The sequence below is a fragment of the Ranitomeya variabilis genome, chromosome 4, assembly GCF_051348905.1.
Source record: "Ranitomeya variabilis isolate aRanVar5 chromosome 4, aRanVar5.hap1, whole genome shotgun sequence".
NCBI classification, from domain to species: Eukaryota; Metazoa; Chordata; class Amphibia; order Anura; family Dendrobatidae; genus Ranitomeya; species Ranitomeya variabilis.
In genome coordinates, this window is record NC_135235.1 from 198,759,685 (window position 1) to 198,777,453 (window position 17,769).

Genomic DNA, 17,769 nt, shown 5'->3' on the forward strand with positions numbered 1-17,769 from the left:
TGTGATCTCTGGTGGTTTTCTTTTATAGCGAGCAGTCCTACAATGTTGATGACCCCATAAAATAACTTCCCATATCTTTACTTCCTGTACCGGAGTGGGATGAACACAGTTGCTATTTGAGAACAATTACAATCACACCAGATGTTTTAGATTCTGGTTGGAGTTGAGACTTTAAATGGGTATTCTAGTCCACCAAAATGATCACTAGAGATGAGAGAATAAGTTTGCAGGACCTTGGTGGTCCAGCAGCCAGGTCAGTAATACATGGCCGCTGGTCTGGAATACTGTACTGTGATCTGACTCATATCTGATGGCATCTCTGGCTCCTTTTTTGAAAAACCAACCTTGCATGATGTTCTGTGTGTCACGCTGCAATAATGACATTGTGACATTGCACCAGGCCGGCTAATCAAAAGAGGAGCCAGGGAATTTCCTCAGTTGAACTTGATTGACATGAATTTTTTTTTCAATCATAGTAACGATGTGACTATGTAGGTAGGGAACAGTTTGCAGGGCCTCTGTCCACCAGCCATGGAACATTGGCCTGGCTGCTGCATCAAGGACCTATAAATCGATTTACTCATGTCTAATTATCACCTATCCACACCGATCACCTGGCCACATGAGAGCATGCAACTTGTCGCTCCATTCATTGTCTATGGGAGTAATAATGATACTTTTTGTCAGTAGTAAATACTTTGGTGGTGCGGCCAGGGGAGACGACCTTCGCGTAATGCAACTCTACAACAATTCAAGACTGGCTCAAATCTTTTCAAATAGAATTGAGTGTATGGCTTCCAAAACACTTCCCACATATATGTGGTTATGCCCAATTCATTCAGGGGCTTTGGAGTAAACAGTCCCTCCTGCTTGACCACCTATATCAGAATTTATGAGAAATTGCAAAGACTTCAAGTTGGTCATTAAAGAACCATTTCAGTGGTTTTTATTTATCCCAGGGCTGGAGTGGTGATGCTAATCTGAGTTCCCTGCACCTAGAATTATACTTATCAGCTGCCATCCTGTTTTGTTTTTTTTTTTAATCGGCACCGCTACGGTTGGTCTTGACCAGTTTGTGACCTGCTGGATCGCTCCAGTATTTTCCTGGAGTGATTTGGAAGTCTCAACTCAATGTAAATTTATGACAGCCAGAATGAGGCAAGAATGAGACTCTCATGGACTTGCACTGAAAACTTGTAACCTTTACCTCTAACTTCCGGTCAGTCAGAAGTTGCGGTCACAAGATGGTGGCATGGGACCCGAGTGGTGCCACAAATGACTGGTAAGTATAGTACTTCGGGAAAGGAACCTAGATTAGTAGCACTACTACAGCACTGAAAAAAATCCCAAAACGATGTACTGTAGTGGTGCTTTAACCTATCTATCTCCCTATATTAAAAACTTGCATGTAAGGGGGCTACATGGTAGGTCGTAAACCACTTTTGAAATACAGGATATAATGGCCCTTAGGGGGTAGAGTTCCACACTTAGGGATGGTGATAAAATACAGCCATGCACAGGAGACAATTCAAGAATATATTTACTCATGAGGAAGCAAAGAGCTGGGTGGTTACGAGAAGACAGGTATCACATGTATGGTAGATAACACCTTGGCACCAACAGAAGTAGACCGATGGCATTTACAACAGTTGGATTTTGCTACTGACACTTTGCTTCTTTCTTCAGCAGCTGATTATTGCTCCAACATAGTTTTTGTGTCGCTTACAGTGCAGCAAAGCAAAATCTCTTGTTACAGCCTTTATCTTGAACTTTGGCAATAGCTTGCCTAGCCATCCTGCAGACCACTCTTACAGTTATTACGTATCAGTCCCTTGCGCTCAGGCATCAGCCTCCTCCCTGTCTATGTGGTGGCAATCCTCCTGACTAACCGTCATCAGCATCTAGACTTCATCTAAATTGGCGCCTCTTGTGAGCAGCTAAACTTCACCTTTTTGACGAATTAACTCATCATTAACAGGAATAAGCCTCTTTTCTGCCTTTATGGTAGCAGTCCCTATAGAAGTACTCATATACAGTTGGGCTGACATCCCTTACCTTGGACAAATTACACCAACACTATAAGCTGGAACATCCTATTTGCTCATCTGTGGCACTCTCTAAATCTTTAGGGCAGTGCATCCTAGTTAAGGAGTGCTACTCACACCCACTTACTAAGAATTAGACACCTCTACTAACCTGTGCAACTTCCTCTCCTCCTACCTGTTTGCTCCATTCACCAGAGTCTAATCTACTGGTGGCAGACATGACCCTTTTGTGAACTTGGGGCATATATGCAAATAGGTGCTAACTCCACTTTCTCCTAACCTGGCCATATTATCAGTGAATTATCTATTAAAGCATACAATGTCACATTCACTTCTAATGAGTGCTACCTTGGACCTTCTTTCTACAACTATTTGTTACACCCTGTCTAGGTATACCTGACCAAGGGTTCTTTACCCATAAATTTACAGATTATCCACATCATTCATTTAGCATTCCTATAATTGCTGCACATTGGTTGTAGCACCATGGGCCATAATGACAACAATAAACATTATAAATGTATGTAAACGGACACAGTCTTATCTAGCAAAACTATATATTGCCAGTGGTACTCAGTGCAAAACCACACAATATGGTAATAACATGACATGGCATAACAATAGCATAATTTGCATAGTGACAAGGCAATTGGAAAGGTACTCCTCCTTTTAGGGACTTTTTTCATACATTAGAGCATGTTATTGGTGCTAAAAATCATTTGAGCCATTGGGATTCATCAAAAATGTTGTAGTACTTGCCTTCTATAGTCACTTTAAAAAAAATGTAGGGATGTACATCCTCTAGGTCAAAACCACCAGTGTGTGCTTGCCCTCCTTAGAAATTCAGAACAAATTAGACCCTACTTCCAGTATAGTACTCTTCATTTGATCAAGATAGCACTAGACCGCCTATCTTTCACATTACAATATCCAGATTGTTTAGAGGACCGTAGTGGGCACGTCACAACCCTATGCATTTTCATTACAAGCTCAAGCTTGATTTTGAAAATATGGAGGATTTTAGGACCTTCAATTGAAAATATTCACACTTAAGTATCTATTTTACAAATGCCTTATTATCTGTGCAGAGTGTACTGGGAAGACAGGTGACTTTCATTACGTCTCCCCACTACAAGACAGCAGTAAAACAGTAATTGCATGCTTCTCTTACAACAAGCTCGTTAAATAGCACTCTACACTAGCGCTCATTCATTGCTTTTGGGAAATGCTTACATTACATCAACTAGGAAGATTTTTTTTACTGGATTTATAAAAGGAACAGAGTTGTTGCCAAAGGGTTAACCCCCCCACCACCCCATTTTACATTTGCTGCAGTTAGGGAAAGGGTTAAAGGTTTCCATTCATCTTCGCTTTTAGCTGCTCTTTTCGCAAGTTGTTAAATAGAACTCTGTATATGGAGTTCACAATCAGCAGTAACAGGTTACTAGAGTGCTTCACTTCTGGGAAATGATGGGGAGAGGGCGACCGGAGAGTGTTGGATGGCCAGGCAGGGGGCTCTACTGCTGTCACGGCAAATGCGAAAAGGAGAATAAGAGGCAATAACGGGACGGATTTCAAAACCACAAGCTAGCTTGTTATTTCAGTGCTGTGCAAAACATTTACACTGCAAACATACAGCTACACAACAAAGATTGACTTTATATCATAGGCATCAGATGATCAGACTCATAATAAGAGGCTTATTTCTTCCAAATTTAAAATTGTTTTTTTTTTCTGGGAGGATCCAAAATTGAATGGGTTAATTAAAGTGAAAAATATGTAAGCATCCTATTTATTAACCGAATAATATGTTTTTCTGCAAGAGTGGTTGTTATTAGAACTGCACAGACCCTGAGCTCCCCTGAACAGAAAAAAAACAACCTAATTGACATTTGGGAATAATTTCTATCTAAGGCATAAAGAAAACCCCAATACATATGCATGCTCTGCTCAACAGAGTGTGCATGTGCTTTGTATAAGGAGAGGTGAGCATACTACCAGAAACTTTTGGTGGTGGCTTAACTCCCCTGTGAATAAAAGGATGTAGCATGTTGAAATCCAAACGTCCGATCCTTCTGTCCTCCAAATTTGGCCATGGGGTATGTTTCTTTGCATCTTTATCCTATGTCTCCTTGTTAACTGCTTTGGACCACCCATAGATGATAAACTTCTGCATTATATTCTGCAGTGACATTCTAAAACGTCACTGCATAGTAGAGCCGCTGCATGAGCGGGGAGCTGACAGCCGACCACACTTAGACTCATCCACAGAGCAGGTAAAGAGGGTTTACTTCTGTCTTTCTTACCCAATGGCTGTAAACATAGCACTGAACAAGCATTTTGTACACAGTTAATAGGGCGCTTCCTCCTCTGGACTCACTGGTCATGTAATCACTGAGTGCCCAGAGATAGCAGAAGCTGCTGGGTCCTAGGAGATCTAGTCAGCTCTGCTATGCAGTCAGGTGGCTGAATTTCTCCTATGACTGGGGCTATTATACCTATTCCAGTTACAGGGGAAATTAAAAAAAATATTTACAAGCTAAAATACCCCCCAAAGTTCTTTTACGCTATCACGAGGGCACAATACATGAAGTAAATTAATATATAAAAAAAAGAAGAAATAAACAAGTAAATAAAATGCAGGAAAAAAACAATTATAATACATATTGCTATTCCTGTCCCAAAACCTTTTGAAAAAAAAAAACATGTCCGATATATAAAAATGATTGTTATGAAAAGGGGAAGACATTTTCAAATGTATTTCCGTGGTCCATTATAATCATAAAAAAAATGAAAAAATGTGAAACTCGTACAGCATTTCCTTTATTTTCCCATCGATATCTGCAAAAAATAAAAAAAAGTATGAAAATAACATAAAAATTATGCCCCACAGTGGGATATCATGAAAAAACCATGAAAAAAATACTTGAATATCCAAGTTTGAATTTTTTTTACAGCTGGTTTAAAAAATGTGCAATTCCAGGACTACCTTGATGTCATTTCTTGGTTTACTTGGATTATGTGCTTAGCATAATTATTCATGTTTCACTTTCTATTAGGAGCTAGCAAGTTTATTACCAAATATACAGATAGTGTAGCTCTTAGTTTGTTCCTGATAAAGGGGTTGTCTCAAGTTCAAAATGGGTAAAATTGTAAAGTTATTGTAAAAACAAGAACTTTGCAATTTACCCCCTTATTTCAAAACTTCTCTGCTGTCAAGGACAGAGGGATTTTTAACGTTATAGTTTACAGCGTGTTACTTAGATAACCGGTCACCTTGCAGTCTCAGAGTGGTTGGTTTACGTAGGTGTAAATGTCTGGAGAAGTTGCCCACAATCCCCCTTGAAGACCTTGTGATTTTTAAGATGTTTTTTCTATTTTCTGCCCAGCAACAATGATTCAGCAGCAGACAGGGTTAATAGTTATGAACCAGCTGAGAATGGGAGGAATTGCATGGGCACAAGCAGATGCAGTTTCCTGTTGATTAGTGAGATGGGGATAAGCATTGAAAAGTGTTAGGGTACTGTCTCACAGTGGCACTTTGATCGCTATGACGGTACGATCTGTGACGTTCCAGCGATATCCATGCGATATCGCTGTGTCTGACACGCAGCAGCGATCAGGGACCCTGCTGAGAATCGTACGTCATAGCAGATCGTTTGGAACTTTATTTCGTCACTGGCTCTCCGGCTGTCATCGCTGGATCGGTGTGTGTGACAGCGATCCAGCGATGCGTTCGCTTGTAACCAGGGTAAACATCGGGTTACTAAGCGCAGGGCCGTGCTTAGTAACCCGATGTTTACCCTGGTTACCAGCGTAAAAGTAAAAAAAAAAAAAACCGTACATACTCACATTCCGGTGTCCTTCAGGTCCCTTGCCGTCTGCTTCCCGCTCTGACTGACTTCCGGCCGTAAGGCAGTACAGAGCACAGCGGTGACGTCACCGCTGTGATCTGCTTTCACTTTACGGTGGCACTCAGTCAGAGCGGGAAGCAGACGGCAAGGGACCTGACGGACACAGGAATGTGAGTATGTACGGTTTGTTTGTTTTTTACTTTTACGCTGGTAACCACGGTAAACATCGGGTTACTAAGCGCGGCCCTGCGCTTAGTAACCCGATGTTTACCCTGGTTACCCGGGGCCTTCGGCATCGTTGGTCGCTGGAGAGCTGTCTGTGTGACAGCTCCCCAGCGACAACACAACGACTTTCCAACGATCACGGCCAGGTCGTATCGCTGGTCGTGATCGTTGGAAAGTTGCAGAGTGTGACAGTACCCTTAGACCTATGGTCTAGCTGCTTGCAGAATTGCATAGAAATGGTGTTATGCGTAAAGAGGACAACTATATTGTATATCAGATAGTACATTTCAAAGGAAAGCAAAGATTAAGTGGCAGCAGGATTCTGGATTTCAGGCAGGAAGCTCAAGTGAGCAGCAGGACAAGGTTCTTAGATCAAGCCAGGGGCCTAATTAAAGGGAAGGAATATCGCTAAGGGGAGCAGTAGGTCAGGAGGCCAAAAGTAAAGGCCCAGTCTCACATAGCGATTTACCAACGATCACGACCAGCGATACGACCTGGCCGTGATCGTTGGTAAGTCGTTGTGTGGTCGCTGGGGAGCTGTCACACAGACAGCTCTCTCCAGCGACCAACGATCAGGGGAACGACTTCGGCATCGTTGAAACTGTCTTCAACGATGTCGAAGTCCCCCTGCCGCACCCGGGTAACCAGGGTAAACATCGGGTTACTAAGCGCAGGGCCGCGCTTAGTAACCCGATGTTTACCCTGGTTACCAAAAAAAACAAACAGTACATACTCACCATCTGATGTCCGTCAGGTCCCTTGCCGTCTGCTTCCTGCTCTGACTGAGTGCCGCCGTACAGTGAGAGCACAGCACAGCGGTGACGTCACTGCTGTGCTGTGCTCTCACTGTACGGCGGCACTCAGTCAGAGCAGGAAGCAGACGGCAAGGGACCTGACGGACATCAGATGGTGAGTATGTACTGTTTGGTTTTTTTTACATTTACGCTGGTAACCAGGGTAAACATCGGGTTACTAAGCGCGGCCCTGCGCTTAGTAACCCGATGTTTACCTTGGTTACCAGTGAAGACATCGCTGGATCGGTGTCACACACACCGATTCAGCGATGACAGCGGGACCTCAACGACCAAAAAAAGGTCCAGGCCATTCCGACACGACCAGCGATCTCGCAGCAGGGGCCTGGTCGCTGGTACGTGTCACACATAGCGAGATCGCTACTGAGGTCGCTGTTGCGTCACAAAACCTGTGACTCAGCAGTGATCTCGCTATGTGAGACGGGGCCTTAAGAACTAAGCTGAAGGAAGGATTCCTTATCTCAGGAAGCGCTTCTTAAGCAATCAATTATCTATACTAGATAAGAAGCTAGCATGCCGCCATCCTGGGACACAAGTTCTAAGGAGAGTTGAAGATGCAGTGGCACAGCAAAGAGCTTGTGGCCCTCACAGAATGGACTTTGAAAATAATAGTGGGGAGTCATACCAACACACCTCAGCCACTGGGGTCCTCACAAATCAACATGGAGTTAAGACTAGCTGTGGGGGGCTGTAGAGACACACCTCGACCTGCAGGGCCGGACTGGCCATCTGGCAATTCTGGCAAATGCCAGACGGGCCTGTCTGGTCATGGGCTGCTTTGTCTTCTGCACTGTTAGCAGAATCGGTGTTCTCAAGACATCAGACACCCATAGAGTTGTGATGGAGCACAAAGTTGCTGACTCCGTCACTTACCCCAGTAGACCACGGGTATCATTAGAAATACTGGTCTTGTAGCAAATCTTGCTTTCCTCCATCCAGGGTAATATTAGTAATATATTCCAATCTGGTGCTTGGGGACGGGGACAGCATGGGCCTGTGTGATTTCAGTTGCCAGGGCTGAATTTAAGCCCCAGTCCATACCTGTCGACCTGTACGATTCTCACAGGGGAATATGGAAGTTCCCATATTGGTTTGATGGACTTTTGTAACATGCAATGGAAGTACTGTACCGCCATATGCAATCGTAATGTTCCTGCTTCTGGATTGTGCAGAAGAAGCATTTTTGAAGTTTTGTGCTATCTGATGTATATTTTTCTCATCAAGTTGTTGTTTAGTCAAAAGTTTATTTTTGGAATTTGGTATCCCTCATTCATCTCTATTTCATTAGGTCCTGGCCTGCCAAATCAAAAGGCAGCATCCGGTCTGCAGAGGCATATCACTAAGGTAACAGCAGCACACACATCTAGCCAGGGCTCCCCTTTTTCTGGTAGAACGCGAAAGATGATCAACTCGCCCACGACTACCGCCCCTGCCGACATTACTATGGTAAGGAGCATGCGGTTTGAGCAGGCTTTTTGCTTTAGGGCCTACCCACGCTGCTCTGAAGCTAATGAAATTGCTGGACCCAACCAGCCTTAGTCACCTTCTCCTATTCTGCAGGGGCCCCTGAGGAAGCAACTAAACCTGAAACGCGCATTGGGGTACATGGCCAAAGTCATGGCAGGACGAATCACCGAAATGGGTAATTATCCCTTGTGTTACTAATGTCACTTCTGATAGAAACAGTGCACAACAGAGGGATTTAGAGACTTTTACATTGGACGTATTTTGTTTGGTTTCATAATTACCTATGCATCTAATGCTTATATGAAACACTGTTGCATGGAAGTACTTAAACATATTTCTTTTACTAGTATCTGTTATGGGATTTTACATCCCTTTCTCCTTCTGAGTACACTTCATAATACATCCTGATCTTCACCTCGGCTTTTCTCTTACACCCATGGATTTAATCACTTTTTCAAGATATAAATTTCATGTATTCATTTTTCGGATATAAAGTCTTTTGTGATCTTTTGAATTTTTATTTATTCATGTGCTATAATAAAATTTAGCAATTTTTATTGGCATATTTTGACTCTGTTTCCACCTTGTTTTGCATTGATTGGTGAGTTGCCATTTACGGTATATGGGTATATGGTAATATATTACTGATATTTATATAGTGGTGATGAACAATGCTTTTTCCTGCACGATGGAGACCATGTCACAAGGCAAAAGTGATAACTAAGTGAGCAAAACAATGCCATTTTGGGTCCATGACCAGGAAACTCCCCAGATCTCAATCCCATTGCGAACCGGATATCCAGCTGCCAGGACGAAGGGCAGAACAATGGAGAAATAAGGGTCAAATATTGGGTCTTTAGAAAAACTTGATGTATTGTCAATAAAAGATTAAAAATTTATGAAATGTTATAATTGTACAATAGTCACGATAGAATCATGCGACTAAAAGATCCGAAGCAGCAAATTTTGTTTAAAGCAAAATTGTGTTCGGTCTCAAAACCTTTAATTAACTCTGGAATAAAAAAATAGAGTTGAGAATCTACAAATCTGCATGTAAAACTAACCCATAAAATTTATCAATGTGATTAATTTTTTATGGTCTTCATATTGTGGTGAACATGTCTCAAAGGAAACCTGTCATTAGACTCTAGCTGCCAAAACCATGGGCAGCATGAGTCAAAATCTAGCTGCATACTGTGATGTTTCAGAGAAAACATAGTTTGGGGACTATAGTGGAAGAACTACCTAGTCTGATGCCACCCCCGGACCGCTTCCCCCTGCACCGCTCCAGTTGAGTAACAGGTCTCTTCCCTACGTAAACACATAGGAGAAACCTATCAATCAAGTGGAGTAGGGGCGGCGAGACATTCATCGGGGGCTGCAACGGATATGTCAGGTCTCCCCCTATGGTCTCTAGTAGAGTCGAATTTGTTTGGATTTGGGCCCGAATACGATTGGCAGCGAATATTGTTTTTGCAATATTCGTCAAACACAGCCAAACGTTATTAGAGTCAATGGGAGTAGAAATTACCGAATATGTTCGTAACCGATCATCAAACATAAATTCGGCATGAATAGGGTACCAATATGGCACGGATATGGCAAATTCAGATTCGGCGACCGAATCCAAACAAATTCGCTCAACTCTAGTCTCCAGCTTTTCAAACTAGGCTTTGATTCATGCTGCCTGTGGTTTTGGCAGAATGAATCTAATGAAAGGTTCCCTTTAAAAGATGAATGATGAATCTATACATGTATTTTACCAAAGCTAAAACAATGCATCCTAAAGGCTTAAGAAAGTGAAGAGACGGTGGATTGGTGTAAATTGGGTAAGTTTCTTTTTGTCTTTGATAAGAATAGTGTAGCAGCTTACAAATGGGATAAAAAGCTAAATAAATAAATGATGGTGCCAGTTCACAATAGCCATACTGCCATGGGCACATGCTGATTTGTCAGTTTGGGGTAAATATAGCCCTTATCTGATGTTATGAAAAAATATCAGATTGAAAATTGTCTCCAAATTAGCTGGATGATGCAACACAACAATATGCACTACAAGACATAGAAAAGAACATAGTGAACATCTAAGGATACAAGAGTAAGATTTCTACATCTGGAGGCAGCCTGGCAGTGTCACTGCCAACCTCTAGTTCCTTCTACATACTGGAAATTATTTTATCCTCACTAAAAAAAACCTCATTAACAAGGTAAAATGGACTTTGTCTATTGTAAAAGTGTATCGTGAGAGCAGGATTCTGAATTTAGTTTCAGGACATGAATGTAGAAATAAAATATTATATTAGAAAAAATAATCATTGCCAGACATGCAAAGTAACGTATTTGAAGTTATTCAATGTGTTAGTTAATAGTGATGAGCGAACCCGAACTGTAAAGTTCGTGGTGTGTATCGGACACCATAGCGGGGTTCGTACTTCGAACACAGACTACTCCCGGAAGTCTGTGTTAGTGTTCTGGGTTCAGATGCTCAATAAAGCTTGTTGAAAGGCTGTAGCGCAGCGAATTAACAAGTTTTTAGGCTGTGAGCACCTCCGCAACCATCACAACCATGCTGAGTATTGGCATGGCTGTGATTGGCTGCAATACCACATGACTCGACCTGTATAACTGTTGGATCATGGGTGGCGCTGACATTTTGATCTGACTAGCGTAGGGACAGGGCGCTGCTCGAGTGAGGGACAGTGTAAAAGAAATCAATAAACGAAAAAAACAACATGTGGTCTCCCCTATTTTTAATTACCAGACAAGGGAAAGCAGACAGCTCTGAGCTGGTCTTGTTATTCTAGTAAGGGCCCAGTAACCATGGAGTTTCCCAGCCTATTAGAATCAATTCTAAGCTGTCTGCTTTGCCTTTGCTGGTTATTAAAAGTGGGGGGACCTTTAAAAACTATATGGGATCATCTCTATTTTTAATAACCAGCTAAGGTAAAGTAAACAGCTGGGGGCTGATATTAATAGGCTGAGAAGGTCCATAGATATTGTCCCCTTCCCAGGCTAATAAGACTAGCCCTCAGCCATCCCAGAAATGGCAAATCCATTAGATGGCTCTTAGCCTTGGCTCTTCCCGAATGCTCTGTGTTGTGAAATTGGATTTTGGGCTCCCCCGGTGGCCACTGGTGGAATTGAACTGGTGTGTATCATCCCCTCTGTTCACCTGTTTCCATCAGGATGTGGGAGTCGCTATTTAACCTTGCTCCTCTGTCACTTCCATTCCGGTCAACATTGTAATCAGAAGCCTTTCTGTGCATGTTCCTGCTGCTAGACAACTCCCAGCTAAGTTGGACTTTTGTCCTCGTTTGTTTTTGCATTTTGTTCCAGTTCACAGCTGTAGTTTCGTTTCTGTGTCTGGAAAGCTCTTGTGATCTGAAATTGCCACTCTGATGTTATGAGTTAATACTAGAGTCTTAAAGTAATTTCAGGATGGTATTTGATAGGGTTTTCAGCTGACCATGAAAGTGCCCTTTCTGTCTTCCTGCTATCTAGTAAGCGGACCTCAATTTTGCTAAACCTATTTTCATACTACGTTTGTCATTTCATCTAAAATCACCACCAATATATGTGGGGGCCTCTGTCTGCCTATCGGGGAAATTTCTCTAGAGGTGAGCCAGGACTATATTTTCCTCTGCCAGGATTAGTTAGTCCTCCGGCCGGCGCTGGGCGTCTAGGGATAAAAACGTAGGCAACGCTACCCGGCTACTGTTAGTTGTGCGGCAGGTTTAGTTCATGGTCAGTTTAGTTTCCATCCTTCCAAGAGCTAGTACTTATGTTTGCGGGGCTATGTTCTCTTGCCATTGAGAACCATAACAGTTTGACCGGCCTCAAAGGGTTAAATTATTGACAGAGAAAGGAGAGAAAAGAGAAGTCTGCTGAAGATTTTTTTTTTTTTTTTTTCCCCTTCCCTTCAGTTCTGAGTGTGCTTGTAATTGAATCTCTTGCAAGTCTGCCTATATTGCAGCCTTTCTCTCTCTCTCTCCTTCTAATCCTGGAATGGCTCTGTGTTCACCTGTTTAAAATGGATATTCAGAGTTTAGCTGCAGGTTTGAATAATCTCACCACGAAAGTTCAAAATTTACAAGATTTTGTTGTTCATGTTCCTATATCTGAACCTAGAATTCCTTTGCCTGAATTTTTCTCGGGGAATAGATCTTGCTTTCAAAATTTCAAAAATAATTGCAAGTTGTTTTTGTCCCTGAAATCTCGCTCTGCTGGAGATCCTGCTCAGCAGGTCAGGATTGTGATTTCCTTGCTCCGGGGCGACCCTCAGGATTGGGCTTTTGCATTGGCTCCAGGGGATCCTGCGTTGCTCAATGTGGATGCGTTTTTTCTGTCCTTGGGGTTACTTTATGAGGAACCTCAGTTAGAGCTTCAGGCGGAAAAGGCCTTGATGTCCCTATCTCAGGGGCAAGACGAAGCTGAAATATACTGCCAGAAATTCCGTAAAGGGGCTGTGCTTACTCAGTGGAATGAGTGCGCCCTGGCGGCGAATTTCAGAGAGGGTCTCTCTGATGCCATTAAGGATGTTATGGTGGGGTTCCCTGTGCCTGCGGGTCTGAATGAGTCCATGACAATGGCTATCCAGATCGATAGGCGTCTGCGGGAGCGCAAACCTGTGCACCATTTGGCGGTGTCTACTGAGAAGACGCCAGAGAATATGCAATGTGATAGAATTCTGTCCAGAAGTGAACGGCAGAATTTAAGACGAAAAAATGGGTTGTGCTTCTATTGCGGTGATTCAACTCATGTTATATCAGCATGCTCTAAGCGTACTAAGAAGCTTGATAAGTCTGTTTCAATTGGCACTTTACAGTCTAAGTTTATTCTATCTGTGACCCTGATTTGTTCTTTATCATCTATTACCGCGGATGCCTATGTCGACTCTGGCGCCGCTTTGAGTCTTATGGATTGGTCCTTTGCCAAACGCTGTGGGTATGATTTGGAGCCTCTTGAAACTCCTATACCCCTGAAGGGGATTGACTCCACCCCATTGGCTAGTAATAAACCACAATACTGGACACAAGTAACTATGCGGATTAATCCGGATCATCAGGAGATTATTCGCTTTCTTGTGCTGTATAACCTACATGATGTGTTGGTGCTTGGATTGCCATGGCTGCAATCTCATAACCCAGTCCTTGACTGGAAAGCTATGTCTGTGTTAAGCTGGGGATGTAAGGGGACGCATGGGGACGTACCTGTGGTTTCCATTTCATCATCTATTCCCTCTGAGATTCCTGAATTCTTGACTGAATATCGTGACGTTTTTGAAGAACCTAAGCTTGGTTCATTACCTCCGCACCGGGAGTGCGATTGTGCCATAGATTTGATTCCGGGTAGTAAATACCCTAAGGGTCGTTTATTTAATCTGTCTGTGCCTGAACATGCTGCTATGCGAGAATATATAAAGGAGTCCTTGGAAAAGGGACATATTCGTCCTTCGTCATCTCCCTTAGGAGCCGTTTTTTTCTTTGTGGCTAAGAAAGATGGCTCTTTGAGACCGTGTATTGATTATCGGCTTTTGAATAAAATCACGGTTAAATATCAATATCCGTTGCCACTGCTGACTGATTTGTTTGCTCGCATAAAGGGGGCCAAGTGGTTCTCTAAGATAGATCTCCGTGGGGCGTATAATTTGGTGCGAATTAAGCAGGGGGATGAGTGGAAGACCGCATTTAATACGCCCGAGGGCCACTTTGAGTATTTGGTGATGCCTTTTGGTCTTTCAAATGCCCCTTCAGTCTTTCAGTCCTTTATGCATGACATTTTCCGTGATTATTTGGATAAATTTATGATTGTGTATCTGGATGATATTTTGATTTTTTCGGATGACTGGGACTCTCATGTCCAGCAGGTCAGGAGGGTTTTTCAGGTTTTGCGGTCTAATTCCTTGTGTGTGAAGGGTTCTAAGTGCGTTTTTGGGGTTCAAAAGATTTCCTTTTTGGGATATATTTTTTCCCCCTCTTCCATCGAGATGGATCCTGTCAAGGTTCAGGCTATTTGTGATTGGACGCAACCCTCTTCTCTTAAGAGTCTTCAGAAATTTTTGGGCTTTGCTAACTTTTATCGTCGATTTATTGCTGGTTTTTCTGATGTTGTTAAACCATTGACTGATTTGACTAAGAAGGGTGCTGATGTTGCTGATTGGTCCCCTGCTGCTGTGGAGGCCTTTCGGGAGCTTAAGCGCCGCTTTTCTTCCGCCCCTGTGTTGCGTCAGCCTGATGTTGCTCTTCCTTTTCAGGTTGAGGTCGACGCTTCTGAAATCGGAGCTGGGGCAGTTTTGTCGCAGAGAAGTTCCGATTGTTCCGTGATGAGACCTTGTGCCTTTTTCTCGCGTAAATTTTCGCCCGCCGAGCGGAATTATGATGTTGGGAATCGGGAGCTTTTGGCCATGAAGTGGGCTTTTGAGGAGTGGCGTCATTGGCTTGAGGGGGCTAGACATCAGGTGGTGGTATTGACTGACCACAAAAATCTAATTTATCTTGAGTCCGCCAGACGCCTGAATCCTAGACAGGCGCGCTGGTCGTTGTTTTTCTCTCGGTTTAATTTTGTGGTGTCCTACCTGCCGGGTTCTAAGAATGTTAAGGCGGATGCCCTTTCTAGGAGTTTTGAGCCTGACTCCCCTGGTAACTCTGAACCTACAGGTATCCTTAAGGATGGAGTGATATTGTCTGCCGTTTCTCCAGACCTGCGGCGGGCCTTGCAGGAGTTTCAGGCGGATAGACCTGATCGTTGCCCACCTGGTAGACTGTTTGTTCCTGATGATTGGACCAGTAAAGTCATTTCTGAGGTTCATTCTTCTGCGTTGACAGGTCATCCTGGAATCTTTGGTACCAGGGATTTGGTGGCAAGGTCCTTCTGGTGGCCTTCCCTGTCTCGAGATGTGCGAGGCTTTGTGCAGTCTTGTGACATTTGTGCTCGGGCCAAGCCTTGTTGTTCTCGGGCTAGTGGATTGTTGTTGCCCTTGCCTATCCCGAAAAGGCCCTGGACGCACATCTCGATGGATTTTATTTCGGATCTTCCTGTTTCTCAGAAGATGTCTGTCATCTGGGTGGTGTGTGACCGTTTCTCTAAGATGGTCCATTTGGTTCCCCTGCCTAAGTTGCCTTCTTCTTCCGAGTTGGTTCCTCTGTTTTTTCAAAATGTGGTCCGTTTGCATGGTATTCCGGAGAATATCGTTTCTGACAGAGGAACCCAATTCGTGTCTAGATTTTGGCGAGCATTCTGTGCTAGGATGGGCATAGATTTGTCTTTCTCGTCTGCTTTCCATCCTCAGACAAATGGCCAGACCGAGCGGACGAATCAGACCTTGGAGACATATTTGAGGTGTTTTGTGTCTGCAGATCAGGATGATTGGGTTGCTTTTTTGCCTTTAGCGGAGTTTGCCCTCAATAATCGGGCCAGCTCTGCCACCTTGGTGTCTCCTTTTTTCTGTAATTCGGGGTTTCATCCTCGATTTTCTTCTGGTCAGGTGGAATCTTCGGATTGTCCTGGAGTGGATGCTGTGGTGGAGAGGTTGCATCAGATTTGGGGGCAGGTAGTGGACAATTTGAAGTTGTCCCAGGAGAAGACTCAGCTTTTTGCCAACCGCCGGCGTCGGGTTGGTCCTCGGCTTTGTGTTGGGGACTTGGTGTGGTTGTCTTCTCGTTTTGTCCCTATGAGGGTTTCTTCTCCTAAGTTTAAGCCTCGGTTCATCGGCCCGTACAAGATATTGGAGATTCTTAACCCTGTGTCCTTCCGTTTGGACCTCCCTGCATCTTTTTCTATTCATAATGTTTTTCATCGGTCATTGTTGCGCAGGTATGAGGTACCGGTTGTGCCTTCCGTTGAGCCTCCTGCTCCGGTGTTGGTTGAGGGCGAGTTGGAGTACGTTGTGGAAAAAATCTTGGACTCCCGTGTTTCCAGACGGAAACTCCAGTATCTGGTCAAATGGAAGGGATACGGTCAGGAGGATAATTCTTGGGTGACTGCCTCTGATGTTCATGCCTCCGATCTGGTCCGTGCCTTTCATAGGGCTCATCCTGATCGCCCTGGTGGTTCTGGTGAGGGTTCGGTGCCCCCTCCTTGAGGGGGGGGTACTGTTGTGAAATTGGATTTTGGGCTCCCCCGGTGGCCACTGGTGGAATTGAACTGGTGTGTATCATCCCCTCTGTTCACCTGTTTCCATCAGGATGTGGGAGTCGCTATTTAACCTTGCTCCTCTGTCACTTCCATTCCGGTCAACATTGTAATCAGAAGCCTTTCTGTGCATGTTCCTGCTGCTAGACAACTCCCAGCTAAGTTGGACTTTTGTCCTCGTTTGTTTTTGCATTTTGTTCCAGTTCACAGCTGTAGTTTCGTTTCTGTGTCTGGAAAGCTCTTGTGATCTGAAATTGCCACTCTGATGTTATGAGTTAATACTAGAGTCTTAAAGTAATTTCAGGATGGTATTTGATAGGGTTTTCAGCTGACCATGAAAGTGCCCTTTCTGTCTTCCTGCTATCTAGTAAGCGGACCTCAATTTTGCTAAACCTATTTTCATACTACGTTTGTCATTTCATCTAAAATCACCGCCAATATATGTGGGGGCCTCTGTCTGCCTATCGGGGAAATTTCTCTAGAGGTGAGCCAGGACTATATTTTCCTCTGCCAGGATTAGTTAGTCCTCCGGCCGGCGCTGGGCGTCTAGGGATAAAAACGTAGGCAACGCTACCCGGCTACTGTTAGTTGTGCGGCAGGTTTAGTTCATGGTCAGTTTAGTTTCCATCCTTCCAAGAGCTAGTACTTATGTTTGCGGGGCTATGTTCTCTTGCCATTGAGAACCATAACAGCTCTGGTGCGGTAGCAATCAGGATAATGGGATTGTGGGGTTGATGTCAGCAGCTGACATCAAGCTCACAGGTTAGTAATGGAGAGGCGTCTATCACTCACCCCCATTACTAACCCCATATTTAAAAATAAAAAGACACACAGGAAAAAAAGTTTATTTGAATAAAGACTCCCCCACACATTCCCTGGTTCACTCCTTTATTATTAAAAAATAATCCCCGAAGGTCTGACATAATCCATGGTGTTCCCACAATTATTCACTACTCCAATCTACGGAACCTTATTCTGAGGACTTTGCTTCTGACCTGCAGGATTATATTTTTTAATAATAACCGTGAACCAGTGAATATGTTGAGGAGTCTTTATTCAAATAAACTTTGTTTTTTACTGTTTGTGTCTTTTTATTTTTAAATACGGGGTTAGTAATAGTAATAGGGGTGTCTTACTAACCCCTGGGCTTGATGCCAGCTGACAATACACAGCTGACATCAACCCCAAAAACTATTACCCCAATTGCCAATGCACCAGGGCAATCAGGAAGAGTCG

General features: G+C 43.6%; 1 protein-coding gene across 3 annotated transcripts in view; it reads right to left on the bottom strand.

Annotated features, from left to right (window-relative positions):
- The window catches only part of LOC143770209 (suppressor of cytokine signaling 3-like), a 202,144-nt gene that overhangs the window by 41,744 nt on the left and 142,631 nt on the right, over window positions 1-17,769 (bottom strand). The window contains exon 2 of one of the 3 annotated variants that reach the window (XR_013214568.1): window positions 3,380-4,886. The exons of the other annotated variants lie outside the window; for them this stretch is intronic. The gene's annotated coding sequence lies outside the window, so the exon portion shown is untranslated. Of the gene's footprint in view, window positions 1-3,379; window positions 4,887-17,769 lie in introns of those variants that run through there. 3 annotated transcript variants of the gene reach the window in all.